Genomic DNA, 14530 nt, shown 5'->3' with positions numbered 1-14530 from the left:
AAACATGAGGGTCCCAGGCAGAGGAGAAGGCGAGGTGAGGATGAAAGTAAAAACCTTCTCATCTTGTTTACATGGAAATCTTTCCAAGTAGATCAGTTGTAATTTTTATTTATTTAAAAAGAATTACAAACAACATAATTTATTCTTTTTGGTGTAGAGCTCTATGAGTTTTGACAAATCCAAGAAGGCATGTAACCACCACCGCAATCAAACAGAATAGTTTCCAGCACCTCTAAAATTTCAACAAATACTTATTTTTTAAACTCGGTATGGTAATACATGAAGTATGAGTCTCCAGTAATATTAGAAAGCATTAGAACTACAGTTAGTATCTGACAGTATTTGACTTTGAGTTTTTAAAAAATTCATGGTGTTTTAGGTCTTCTTAGAAGAACTTACTTGTTTTCCCCCCTTTCTATTTAAATAGCTCCTGTTGCATTCATTGCAACTAAAATATACTTGAACACTGCTCGGAAATATATAACCTAGTGTCTGCCAGTCTGAATCTTTTTTGTGTCCAATCAACGTATTGTTTCCTTTTAGGTCAATTTAAAATGCCATTTTATACTTAAAAGTACAAGGCAGCCATATTAATGAGGGCTATTTTTGTTACTGTTTTGCTAGTATGAATTAATTGCACAAGAGGTAGGAATCAGAACATTTAATGCAGCTTAACCTAGAGGAAAGATATCAAAGGTTTTAAATATTCCTTCCTTTTTTTTTTTATAACATTCTTTTCCCCTTTACTTTTATAGATAGGACTTCATTTCAGGTAAGGGGACATTTATATATAAAAGTTATTCCTAGTCTGACTTAGGCTGCTGTTTTTTCCTTTCTTGCCTTTCCCCCCCTTTCTTTGACTCTTCTCTCTTCTATTTTTTTTTCCCCTTTAGTGCTAGAAAGTTGAGTTCCATCCCAATTATTAAATCTTAGGAGACCATTCCCACATGGTTCTGTAAATGGTAGCTTCATCCCGCGTTCTTTCATCTCTTCCCCTGCTCTCTGGCTTGACAGTTGAAAAGGTCTGACTGTGCCACACAATGGTTTGATTGGTTTCTCTGGGGGAGACTTTCCCTGCCTCATCATTCGCCAGGCAGGTGGACCAGAAAGTCTCTTGATTCTTTTGTTGCCTCTCAAAGTCCGAGGTCTTTGACTGAATAAATCCGCCGTCATGGGATAATTTGCTAAAAGGGGACTGAAAGATGTGAGAGAAAAGCCTCACGACTTGGGTGCTGCATTAATGAAATAACTGGGCCTTGGAGTTTGCAATTGAAAAATCACCAGGAATGCAATGGGTGGAGTCGGGCTTCTTTTATTTCCCATAATAAACTTTTAGTTCTGTCATTTAAAGCGTGCGTCTCCCTTTGCTCACCGGCAGGCCTGCGTGTGTTTGCGTTTGTACCCATGTTTTAAGGGGACAGCCCTGTCCAGCGGAATGCTGTTTGGGCGCTGTATCTAGTTAGTCATTAGATTATTACTAGTGGATGGAAGGAATTCCATATGACAGGACTAAGGTTGAGTTAACACAGGACGAAAAGTAATTTACAGATAGGCTGTCCCCAGCCATCTTTGTAGCCCCTGATAAGGTTTCATTTCAGAATGGATAGGCGACATTTCCACTTACCGGCCCATTCTGAGACACCTGTGATAACAGCTTCTGGATCCTAATTGAAATTGGTTTCAAAATGGATTTTCACTTTTCTCTGTCTGTGGAAAATATTGAATAGGCTCAGAGCTGCCACAGAGAACCCTGGGCCTTGGAAAATGGAGCGGGAAGCTAGGATCATCTTTCATAACAGTGTCGATGATATGACAGTTTTGTTATCTGTCTTATTAATGAAATCATTGATCACCTGATGAGGAAGATAATAAACTACGTTTCACCAGTGTTCACAAAGCTCATTTAGATTCGCATTACAAATAAGGAGGGGGAGAACCTAAACACCAATAGAACTAAAGTAGTGAAGGTCAATTAAAACTTTTCATTCTCAAAGTGACCATTTCAGACCAGAACATTCTGGGTTATTGCAGTCTAAGTATTTTAAAATTATGGAAGCCAACGTTATATTCAAGGAACTATCTTTTTTTTTGGCCATGTGGGCTAACTAGCATTTTTAGTAAAGACTCATTAAGTGAATCAGAAGGAGAAGGGGAAGTTCTGAACTGTATAAGTGCTTTGTCTTGGGGAGAATGGGAAAAAAAATACCCACAGATGCTCTCTTCCCGCCCGTGGGGAAGGGATCTGGGGCTTGCCCTGGTAGGAATGGGGGTGGGGAGTGGGTAAGGAAGACCAAACGGAAAGAAAAGTAGCATGTTGTCTATTCCTCTCTTAAAGTGCTCTGGGAATCCTAGTAAGAACGGAATTGGGTTTGGATTTAAAGAGGTGGCTCTATTGTTTGGTGTCGGCTGCTCTGGAATGCGCTCTCTGTTGCTCTCCAAGGAGAGAAAGAGATGCTGATGACCTCTCATGTTTCATGGTGAGTTGTATTCCTAGGTGTTTCTCTATTCTCAGTGCCAGCAAGGATCAGTCCAGTCCCATCTGAGCTTTAAAGAGGAGCTGTGATCAAAGGCTCTAATGATGTCACTGATCTCTGGTGATTGATTAGGACCATAAGTTCTGGAGAATTCTGCCTTTTCTTATAACGTCAGATTCATTGGTGTCTACCATTAGGGTAACTAACTCTTAATCCACAAAATTACAAAAATAAACGGTATACAAAATACTATATTTTTTCATCTGGATCTGTGTCTATTTTTAAGTTTATTGGAGCCATGCCTGCATTTTATAAGCAACCTTTCTCTTTAAGTATGTTGCAAAGAAATAGAATTTTTTATATAAATGGGTTAAGCATTTTGGAATTCTACATAAAAATTGGGACAATGTACAGCAGTGAAAGCATTTACATTATTTCCAAAACAGTTTAATCATATACAGGTAGTTATGCATTAGGTAATCTTTAGATGGATTTAAATGCTTTATTACCTTGGAAATTTATGACTTTAGAACTTTAAAAACCCTTTCGATTATTTTTATGGAACTTTTTAACATTTTCCCTTTGCCATTCAAAAGTAAAAACAAACGTGTTCTCTAACAAGAGGTGGCAAATCCTCCAACTGGGGAAGATGCACCTTGGAAGGAAATAATAAAAAACAGGAGAGAGCAAGGGATCTCTTTCTGGAAGCACTCTTGATGCGCTGTAGCTATTGGCTCACATCCGCCTAGAGTAGGGATTGATTGCAGAGGCATCGGAGCAAATTCTGTTTTGGAAGGCACATAGCCCAAGAAAGAAAAGTTGAATGGAAGATGGAGAAGGTAAACTATTATATAGTTATTGTTACCTTCTAGGGTTTGCTGTTGGTTGTCAAAGATTATTGCTTCAGTCTTGCTTATAGCTAATTCTTTTCACAGAAAACTTCATTTTGAGAAAGGCCCTCTGAGTAGAACTGATAAATGCGTTTATAGTGTAGGGTGAGTATCTAAAAGGAGGAGATCATGCAAATGAGCCTTTGAGAGAAGATGGTGAGGCAATTATGAATACTCAGCTTTAATGGATGTCAAAGACTCTCCTTTCTCAGAATATTTTTGTTCTATTGGCAGTGATAAGAAAAATAATCCCCGGCCCTTGCCTATAACTGAAAAAGAACTTCCAGAAAGAATACAACAATGTCATGGTTAAAATAATGGAACTTCCAGTAAGGAAAACATTTTCGAATATTCAGTTGAAGATTTCTTCCAAGCATTTAAACACTAGAAAACACACAGTGGCCCATTTCACATTAAGTTAAAGTCAAATTTGTCTTAAAAAAACTAATGTTTCTAGGCTTGTTTTCAAATGCTGGCAAGTTTCAGAGCAGTAGAAAAATTCCTCTCCTATAAATGTTGACAGCAGTTCCGGTGGAGGCTAACAATGTTTTATAAATAGAGTTTACTTAGCAAAAACCATATGTATGCCTAGTGAAATAACCTCACATTTATTTATGTTTTGATTTATAGGAAACATGTGCCCCTTGACAAAGCCTTTGGGCTCTTTTCCGCAATTAAAAGGAATCATGCTTGAAAAAAATAGCTACCATCTTAATGGGAAACTTTTTCACATAAATTCAAAGCATTTTCTTTGATCAGTTTCACACACATTGAGAATATTTTCATCTACAGTTTGACTCAAAAAATGGGGTGAATTGAAAAAAAATGATGCTTATAAATATATTCTCTCAAACATGTATCAGCATATATAACATATTGGTTGAAAATTGGGGGATCCAAGGATTAAAAAGGCTCAGTACTTAATATGAGAGAGGCCGTACGCAGTTTTGCAGCAGGACAGTTTCTATTGTTGCTTGTGACTAGTGCTGGTGTAGCATGAGGCCATATTCCTGTTTGGATTGCTGGTGGTTATTTTTCTTTAATTTAGACTGAAGAGGGGGGACATGTCCTATATGTACCTGTTGCTAAGCCTTCATCTGGCTATCTTGAAAAAATCTATACCTTGATTCTCTTTCCAACAACAACAGATAATAAAAAAAGAGAGATAAGAAGGTTTTTTGCAAATCTCTCTTTCCCTTTTTCTTTGTTTTTTAGAAGAAAAAATTCAGTTAAAAGTAACAGCCTTTTGCTTATTACTCTTTCAAAAAGTTTAAGGTTGGGAGAAAGTTGTTGGAAAGAAAAATCCTTTCTTACTTTAAGAAAGAAGTGGTTATATTAGCTGGGACCAGACTACAAAATATTGTTTTGTCACTATTCTAGACTAGACCAGTGGTCTTCACACTCCTGGCTGGTCGGGGGTGGGGGTGGATCCAGGGGCAGGGAGCCAGTCATTGTTTAAATATAGAAACTTCATAATACATGGGTAAATTAGTGATACAAGTACACATCTTACATATATGTGCTAGTATAATTTTATACCTTGTTTTAATGTTTTAGGGGATAGCTCTTTTTATTTTTAAATATGAGTAAGAGATATGTGCTTAAAAAACAAGAGTTACATTTTTATAGACAATCTTCCTCATGAAGGTGATGTTAGTTTCTAAGCTTTAGAACAGCCTGGCTCCTGCCTCCACAAAGTCAGGAACAAGTATCTTTTTTTTTTTAAACTAAAAATTTTTCAGTTACAGTTGACATTTAATATTATATTAGTTTTAGGTGTTCAGCGCAGTGGTTAGACATTTATATACCTTACAAAGTGATGCTCCCAATAAGTCTAGTACTCATCTGGCACTATACATAGTTATTATAATATTATTGACTATATTCTTCATGCTGTATTTTACATCCCTGTGGCTATTTTGTAACTACTACCACTTTGTTTTTTTTGTTAATCCTCACCCAAGGATATTTTTTCCATCAATGTTTTTTTAGAGAATGGAAGGGACCGGAGAAAGAGAGAGAAAGAAACAGAGAAACAAAGAACTTATGTACTTATATGCATAGCCTTTTGGGGAAAGGGGGGGAAATGGGAGATATCTGTAATACTATCAATAATAAAAAAAATATGTTTAAAAATGAAAAAAGAAAAGAACATCGATGTGAAAGACACACATCAATTGGTTGCCTCCCCCACACACCCTGACCAGGGCTGGGTATCGAACCTGCAACTCAAGTACATCTCCTTGACTGTGACTTGAACTCGTGACCCTTTGGTGCACAGGTCAATGCTCAATCCACTGAGCAACACAGGCCAGGGCCCAATTTGTATTTTTTAATTCATCTTTGTTCCCTTAGCCCTCCAAACCCCTTCCCATCTGGCAACTACCAGTTCAGGAACAAGTACCATTGTACGCGGTGGCAGCTACCTCAAGCCCAACATGGCAGCTAAGAGCAATGAACCATCTTGTTCAGTAGCAATTCAGGAACCCTTGCGTTTCATGGATAGGTTTAGAAAATGGGCCAACCCCTTGAAATGATTTTATGCAGTGCTTTATGGGCATGTGCCTATTCCCTCTTTGTTCAGATTCTTAAATAGGTTCATGACTTAGTATTTGCCAGAGCCACTGGTGTATGGATAGGTTTTGGAGCTCTAACTTTCTTCAGGAAAATATTGATTGAAGATTAGAATGGCTCTCTGAAGGAATGAGTATCTATGAGAAGAGCACCTCTCAGTGATTAGGGACCATGAAACTGAATCTTTCTCATACAAAATGTGATGTGGTAACCACAGATGTGACCCAGCTTACTTTATAGAAGCTGCACATTAAGGATTCCAAAGATTCTGCTTGCATCTTACTTTATCTCTTTGAATGAAGAACTTGGGTTGATTTAAAGAGCTCTTCCCATCTTCCCCTCAAAAGCTGGCTCCATAACATTCACTTTAATTTCCCTAGGAATTTAGAAGAACATAAAATGACAGGAAAGATGTCAGCTAATAAGAGGAGCTTGAAAGGGATGAGTTAATGTAACTAAGTTTAGAAGGAAATCCACAATTTTCTGTAAAAGAGCTGTGGTATATTTACATATGGAATACTATGCAGCAGTAAAAAAGAAGGACCTCTTACCTGTTGAAACACCATGGAGGGACCTGGAGAGTATTATGCTAAGCAAAATAAGCCAGTGAGAGAAAGACAAGTATCACATGATCTCACTCACATATGGAATCTAATGAACAAAATAAACTGATGAACAAAATAGGTCCAGAGACATAGAAGCATGGAACAGACTGCGGAATCCCAGAGAAGGCTGAGGAGGGAGGGTGGTTGGGAAGAGATTAACCAAAGAACTTGTATGCATATATGCATAACCCGTGGACACAGACAATAGGGTGTGAAGGCCTGGGGTAGGGGGGCCGGAGCAGGCTAGAAGAGGTCAATGGGGTAAAAGGGGACATACGTAATACTTTCAACAATCAAGATTTAAAAAAATAATCCTATGTCACATGTATATATCTATCTTTGGTTAAAAACTACTGAAGATTTTGTTTAGGCCAAAATGTGGTCTTACATTGTTAAGTCAAAAACATTCCAGGTGTCTGGCTGGTGCGGCTCAGTGATTGAGTGTCAACCCATGAACCAAGAGGTCACCGGTTCTATTCCCTCCAGCCAGTCTGTTGATGTTTCTCTCCCATTGATGTTTCTAACTCTCTCTCATTCTTCCTTCCTCTCTCTCTGAAAATCAATAAAAACATCCTATATAATAAAAGGTTAGTATGCAAATTGTCCCCTCGACCAGGAGTTTGACCAGGGGGCGGGGCTGGCCAGCCCGCGGCCCCTCCCCCCAGTGGGCCTGGCCCGATCGGGGCGGGCTGACTGGACCCTACTCATGCACGAATTCGTGCACCGGGCCTCTAGTTTATATATAGTTTTTTATTTTAAACATTCCAAGTATTTTGGAGGGCAGTCTGTAGCTGTCCATTTCAGGTGCAAATGCAGGAAGGGTTTTTGCCCAATTTTGACTAAATTGCTGATAATTACAGGTAGTTGCCACAAAAACAATAGATCTGTTGAAATCTGGGATGTGTGTGTCCTTGATTTGGACCTGGTGTCACACATCGCCAACCTAACTTCTGCACTTATCTCCTCGGAGTACATGGGCATAGTCTGTGTTTGGGAGTGCTAGGGGCATTTTGACATTTGTGTGACTAACTCTTCCCAGACCATGGCCCTCTTTTAAATTTCTTCAACATCCTCATAGAGTGCTCTGCATAGTTTTCTGTTTGGCATCTGGTTTGATGTAGTTATATTTCATCACAGCTTCACTGAGAGCTTTTGCAAATTTCTTTGATGCTAATTTAGTTGCTTTAAACTCTTTGGAGGGGAAAAAAGAAACAAAACCAGGAGTACAATAAACTTTGATTACCAGATTCCTAAACACTGAACCGCTCAAGTAACCCGTACTTATCATTAGTTTTTGAGAATGGAATTTATAGGAGGAACCTGGGAAGCATTGTTACTGTTGCTGTTCAGATACAGAGGAAAGGGTGCAGAGCCAGAGGCCAGAAAACCCTTGTGGATTTGGATGAATGCTGCACTTCCCAGGACATCTTGAGAAGAGGCTGTAAGTTTTAAGCAAGATGAGGTGGTTCATTTTGCAGAAATTTTTAAAATAATGCCATTTAGAAAGCATTTCAGTGAAAATGGAACCTAAAGGAATACAAGGAATGAAGTGCACTTCTTCCGTAACCAGCTATCTAGACAGCCTACTCCCCATAGTATGAAACTTTAGAACTACCTATATTATCTCAGCTTTTTTTTATTCTTTATTTTTTTAAGTGATATGTGCTCATTGAGAGATCAAAAAATGCATAAAGAAAAGCCTGAACATGTCCAGGAATCTCACCTCCTAGTGTTAACCTTTGTTAAGATTTTGTTATATATTTAGTTTTTCTCTCCATTTTCTTGCCTACATGTTTAGGTACCCATATGGTGAGAGCATTTTCCATATCATGTACCACTCTTCTCCAACTTCATTTTAATGGAAATGTCCAATCCTCTATCATTGGACATTTATGTTTTTCTTTTCTTTTTCCAATTGTAAATAAGGATGTGATGAAAATCGAAAAACTAAACAAAACCAAAACCAAAACACCTTTATGCCTAAAAGAAATCTTACCAAATTAGCTCCAAGAAATGAAGTAACTTATAGTTCCATGAGATGTTTATGAGTGTTCATTTCCAGGGATACTTGTCAACATTAGTGATATATTTTGAAGAAAATATGATAGGTGAAAACTTTATCTCGTTTTTAAAATTTTTAATCGAAATCCTATATAATAAAAGCCTAATATGCTAAGTGTGCGGTCGTCTGGTAGTCCATTCAACCAATCAAAGTGTAATATGCTAATGATATGCTAAGGCTGCTCAACTGCTCGCTATGACGAACACTGACCACCAGGGGGCAGAAAGTTGACCGGTCGACCAGTTGCCATGACGTGCACTGACCACCAGGGGGCAGATGCTTCGACCAGTAGGTTAGCTTGCTGCTGGGGTCCGGCCCATCGGGACTGAGTGAGACAGGCCGGACATGCCCTGGAACCCTTCCACGGGCCCTCCCTGGCTAGCCAACCTCCCACATCCCTCCCTGGCTTCGATCATGCACCAGTATGGTCCCTTGGCCAGGCCTGTGCCCTCTCGCAAGCAATCCGGCTGAGGGCCCCCGAGTGCATGAATTTCGTGCACCGGGCCTCTAGTATACTACAGAAAAAGTGCACATAACATATGTGAACAGCTTGATGAATTTTCCTAAAGTGAACACATCATGTAAACAGCAGCCTGATCAAGAAGAAAGCACTACCAGTGCCTGGAAAGGCCCTCTCATTCCCTAGCCAGTTACTCCCTCCTGTTCCAGGGCTTGCTCTGTTCATGCTACTACCAATGGGCATTTGGTGGCTTCCAGTGTTGGCTGTTAACCACCCAACATTGATGATAATTCCTAATAGTTTTAGCTGATGATAATCCCTAATCGTTTTCCCAGGTGGTTGTACAGATTTACTCCTCATTCTTGTCAACACTAGGTCCTTTCTATTATTTAATTCCGGTTTTAATTTGTCCTTGATGACTAAGTGTATTAAACATCTTTTTAGATATTGATTGATCATTTGGACATACTCCTTCGTGAGATATCTGTTGAAGTCTTTATTTTTTTATTTTTGAATTTTTTTTTTTGTTAATCCTTACCTGAGGATATTTTTTCCATTGATTTTTAGACAGAGTGGAAGGGAGGGAAAAAGACAGAGAGAGACATTTGAGTATGGGCTAGGGATCGAGCTTGCAACCGAGGTATATGCCCTTGACAGGAATCAAACCTGGGACCCTTCAGTCCCAGGGTAGACGATCCAGCCACTGAGCAAAAACTGCTAGGGCAATTTATTTTGATTTTTAATGACAGAAACAAAAAAGATCTAAAACCACAGTTTCTGGAAAGAACCACTTGTTCTTGCTTGTTTTGTACCTCTCTTGGGCCTCAAACTTGGTCTCCCTTTGGGCTTGTGTTTTAGAGCAGGCTCTCTGATCCATCCTTGTTGATGACAGGTTTGTCCAAGGGGGTATTCAGAAGAGTACCTTGTGGGCATGGGGTGATTGTAGGTATAAACTTTGACAAAAGACTTGACCTTTGACCTCTCGACAATTTCTTCTTTGGGGGATAGGAGTCAATCCTAGCCACCAGATCATGGCTGTGGGTATCTGAGGGGCCATTATCAATGTTCTCCAGGACGACCCCTTTGCGACCGGCTGGGACCAGCACCACCTTCTAGGGTTTCATAAACTTGCCAATTTTAACAGCACCCACTTGAGCTTAAGCAGAAAAGGAAAGAACCATACTTCCTCTAACCTTTCACACCAGGGAAAAGGTGATCTCTGAAGTCTTTTTTTTTAAATTTATCTCTATATATATATACTAGAAGACTGGTGCACGAAATTCGTGCATGGGTGGGGCGGGGGCATCCCTCAGCCCGGCCTGCACCCTCTTGCAATCTGGGACCCCTCAGGGGATACCCAACTGCCGGTTTAGGCCCGATCCCGCAGGGATCCCTGTGGGATCGGGCCTAAACCGGCAGTCGGACATCCCTCTCGCAATCCGGGACCGCTGTCTCCTAACCACTAGCCTGCCTGCCTGATGGTCCCTAACTACTTGCCTGCCTGCCTGATCACCCCTAACCACTCACCTGCCTGCCCGAGCACCTCTAACTGCTCTCCTGCCTGCCTGATCGCCTCTAACCACTCACCTGCCAGCCTGATCGCCCCTAACTGCCTCTGCCTGCCTGCTTGATTGCCCCTAACCACTCACCTGCCTGCCTGATCACCCATAACCATTCTGCCTGCCTGCCTGATCGCCCCTAACTGCCTCTGCCTCGGCCCCAGCCGCAGGGGTTTCGTCCAGAAGAACGTCCGGAATGATGTCCAGAAGGTCATTCCTCTGTCTGGTCTGATTAGCATATTACACTTTTATTATATATATAGTTAATCCTCACCCAATGATATTTTTTTCCATTGATTTTTAGAGAGAGTGGAAGGGAGGAAAGGGGAGAGAGAGAGAGAGAGAGAGAGAGAGAGAGAGAGAGAGAGAGAGAGAGAGAGAGAGAGAGAGAGAGAGAGAGAGAGAGAGAGAGAGAGAGAGAGAAAGAAAGGGAAGGAGGAAGAGAGAAACATTGATGTGAGAGACAGATCAATTGGCAATTGGTTGCCTCCCACACTTTGCCCCAACTGGGGTCAAATGATTGTTTATTAGTTCTGTCACTGATTTGCCATGATACCTATGTTATTGTGATTTATAAGAAATATGTAATTGGTCATTTAGATGTCCAAAATATGTTTCTCATATATATATTTGGTCTTCCTCCATAATTCCTGGCTCACAGCTCCCAAAACTCTTGGAATTTCCTAAGTATTGAGTGATAAAGTTCTTTTGTTATGTTAATAAAGTGACTTTTGGAAAGCCCCTAAGGATGGGGGAGCTAGTTGCCAATGGAGCCAACCATTTGATTAGAGGGTTGGAACTTTCAACTCCACTCCAGACCTGAGGGTTGGGGTGGGGAGGGTAGGCAGCGAAATCCCCAAGGCCCAGTGATTTAATCAGTTATGCCTTTGCAATGAAGCCTCCATAGAACCCAAAGGACAGGGTCCCCAGAGCCTGCTGGTTGGTGAGCATGTGGGGAGAGTGGCCCACCGGATAGGGCAAGGAAGCTCTGTACCCTTTCCCCATACCTTATCCTATGCATCTCTTCCATCTGACTGTTCCTCAGTTACAGCCTTTTACAGTAAATCTGTGCTCTAGTAAGTAAAATGTTTCTCTGACTTAGGAGATGCTCTAGCAAATTAATTGAACCCGAAGATGGGGATCTGGGAACCCCTAGTATAGGTAACAACCTGGATTTGCCACTGGTGTCTGAAGGGGGGAGGGGGCAGTCGAACCCTTAACCTGTGCCACCTGATGCTATCTCTGGGTAGACAGAGTCAGAATTAAGTTAAATTCTCATGCACCCTGCTGACTTATGGAGAATTGTTTGTTTTATGTGTAGGACCCTCCCCCCAACATCAGAACTTGAGTCTCAGAACACCAAAAAGAATGCCTATTTCTGATACTGCCCTGCCTGCATATATTTTATAGCTTCTTTTTCTGAACTATTTTATTCTATTGACCTGTCTGTTCTTTAGCCAGTACCATCCTCTACCAGATGTTTTAAACCTACACATTTTATCTGATGGTACACATTATCGTTTATGATTCTTCCATTTTAAATGCCCCTTGGCTCTTTTTTCAGTTTTTGTCTTCTAGGTGAACTTTAGGAACATCCTTCTGGAATTCTGTTGTTTATGAATTCATTTATATGTAGTAAAAGCATAAAAACATGGGTGGATAACATCAGTTTCAGTAATAGTGTTTGCCTACGGAGGGTAGTAGGAAAAGATTAAGATGGGCGAGGGTTCACATGCACTTGTACCATGTTCATTAAAGAGAAATATGGCACAATTTAATGTGTTAAGTCTGGATGGTGGGTATCTCAATGTCGTTTATATTATTCTCTGACATCAGTCACGATTAAAAGATGCCACTTCGGAATTTTGTTTGGAATTGTATTCAGCCAGCTTAACCAGGCTGTGTGTTGTAATTACATTGGCTATAAGAAACAGTCTCAGTTGTTTTCTGCTGCATTCTCACAAAGTTACTCTCTTCCCAGACATACATCAAAGTACACACAAATGCACACTCACTCTAGTGTCCTGCGTTCATATTCAGAAGTGATTTTTTTTTAAAAAATCTGTCACTTATAAGAAAACATGTAGGAAATAACAATGGGGAGACCTAACAGGTGTTTGCTTTATTTTCACCTTTTATACTTTAACATGTTCTGGAAGCAATTTAGTTTTTCTTTTGTCTTATCTGTCTTGAATTGAAAGGTTTAGGTACATCAGTAAGTACTTGGGTTCATGTAAATACTGCTTGTATTCTCTCAGGAAAAACACTCTGGCCTGGTTTCTCTGCATTTTTATTAAGTCTCAGCAGCTGCTCTCCATGTTCTTGGATAGTGGTGTCTTTTCTACTGAAATAATCAAAATGCAAGCGTCAAGAATTAGGAGTGGTTATTTGTTTATTGTTGTTGTTATTGGAAGGCCATTGATGGCAACAGAAATGGCCAAAGGAATATTGGCACTCTTTTTTTTAATATTTAAAACTTTTTAAATTGATTTTAGAGATAGAGAAAAAGGTACAGGGATAGAGAGAAACATTGACAAGAGAAAAACATCATTGATCTGACTGGCTGCCTACTGCACACCCCCTGCTGAGGATTGAGCCCAAAAGCTAGGCATGTGCCCTGACTGGGAATTGAACCTTGACCTCTTGGCTCCTACATCAATGCTCAACTACTGTGCCACACTGGCTGGGTGGCGCTCTTGTTGTTGATCTTAAGTTACCTTCACCTTGGGATAACCTTAGTTGAGTAATGACTTGGAAGTGCTGGATTTAAGTTGATTCTGGTTTTGGCCAAATTAAAGAGAGAGGTCTGAGAAGGATATGGTATTGGATCTGTGTGTGTCATGTACTGTAATGCAGTGGTTCTCAACCTTCTGGCTCTTTAAATACAGTTCCTCATGTTGTGACCCAACCATAAAATTATTTTCGTTGCTACTTCATAATTGTAATGTTGCTACTGTTATGAATCGTAATGTAAATATCTGATATGCAGGATGGTCTTAGGCGACCCCTGTGAAAGGGTCGTTCAACCGCCAAAGGGGTCGTGACCCACAGGTTTAGAACTGCTGCTGTAATGCATGAGTATCAAGTAGAACTCATAAAGATAAAATAATCACAAACGACTTTAAGAACTCCAAGTAGCAGAACACACATCCCTTTGAAGATTGGAAGTGTTGCCATCAAAGGTGTAATTCTATTAGTTTCTTAAGCCTCAACTTCATACACTTGAAATCATGCCCACAATCTACTGCCTAAAGCTTTTGGAAATAATTGAGACATTTGTTTATTTACTAAATTTCAGATCATCCAGCATTTTGCTGGCCTTTTGTCTGGGAAAATACACATTCACCATAGCAAAGCCAATAAGTACAGAAAATTTGCCAGCCCACAGAGAAATTCGAACTTCCTTCTTTTCCCACAGGTGTGTCTTGGAGAAATTATGCATACAATAGAACTTTTCATGTCTAGACTCTTCCCAGGAGATTTCTGTCTATTAAGAATCTTTTCTTTTTTCTTAAGCATACTCAAATGGAACAAAGCTTAGGAAAAGATTGGGGACAGAATGCAGGAAAAGGATATATAGAAAACCCTGAATCATTATACTTTTTCCAACTCTTTGCATCCAAATCCATGCCATTAGAAGTCTAAGGTTCACCCGGCTGACATGACTCAGTGGTTCAGCATCAACCTATGAACCAGGAGGTCACAGTTCAATTACGGTTAAGTCATATAACCAGGTCGTGGGCTCAATCCCCAGTGTGGGGCATTTAAAAGGCAGCCGATCAATGATTCTCTCTTATCATTGATGTTTCTTTTTTATTTTTTATTTTTTTTTTAATTTGTTTTTTTATTAAATCTTTATTGTTCAGGTTACATTTGTTCCTCTTTTTTCCCCCCCATAACTCCCCT

General features: G+C 40.0%; 1 protein-coding gene and 1 pseudogene across 1 annotated transcript in view; one reads left to right on the top strand and one right to left on the bottom strand.

The window, feature by feature from the left end:
• Nucleotides 1-14530, top strand: part of GLI3 (GLI family zinc finger 3) — a 269294-nt gene that overhangs the window by 15714 nt on the left and 239050 nt on the right. The window lies entirely within an intron of this gene.
• LOC102239192 overlaps nucleotides 9805-14530 on the bottom strand; it is a 47405-nt pseudogene continuing 42679 nt past the window's right edge.

Source organism: Myotis brandtii, unplaced genomic scaffold (genome assembly GCF_000412655.1).
Source record: "Myotis brandtii unplaced genomic scaffold, ASM41265v1 scaffold214, whole genome shotgun sequence".
In the NCBI taxonomy this organism is placed as follows: domain Eukaryota; kingdom Metazoa; phylum Chordata; class Mammalia; order Chiroptera; family Vespertilionidae; genus Myotis; species Myotis brandtii.
This window is presented reverse-complemented; position numbering and strand designations above follow the sequence as displayed.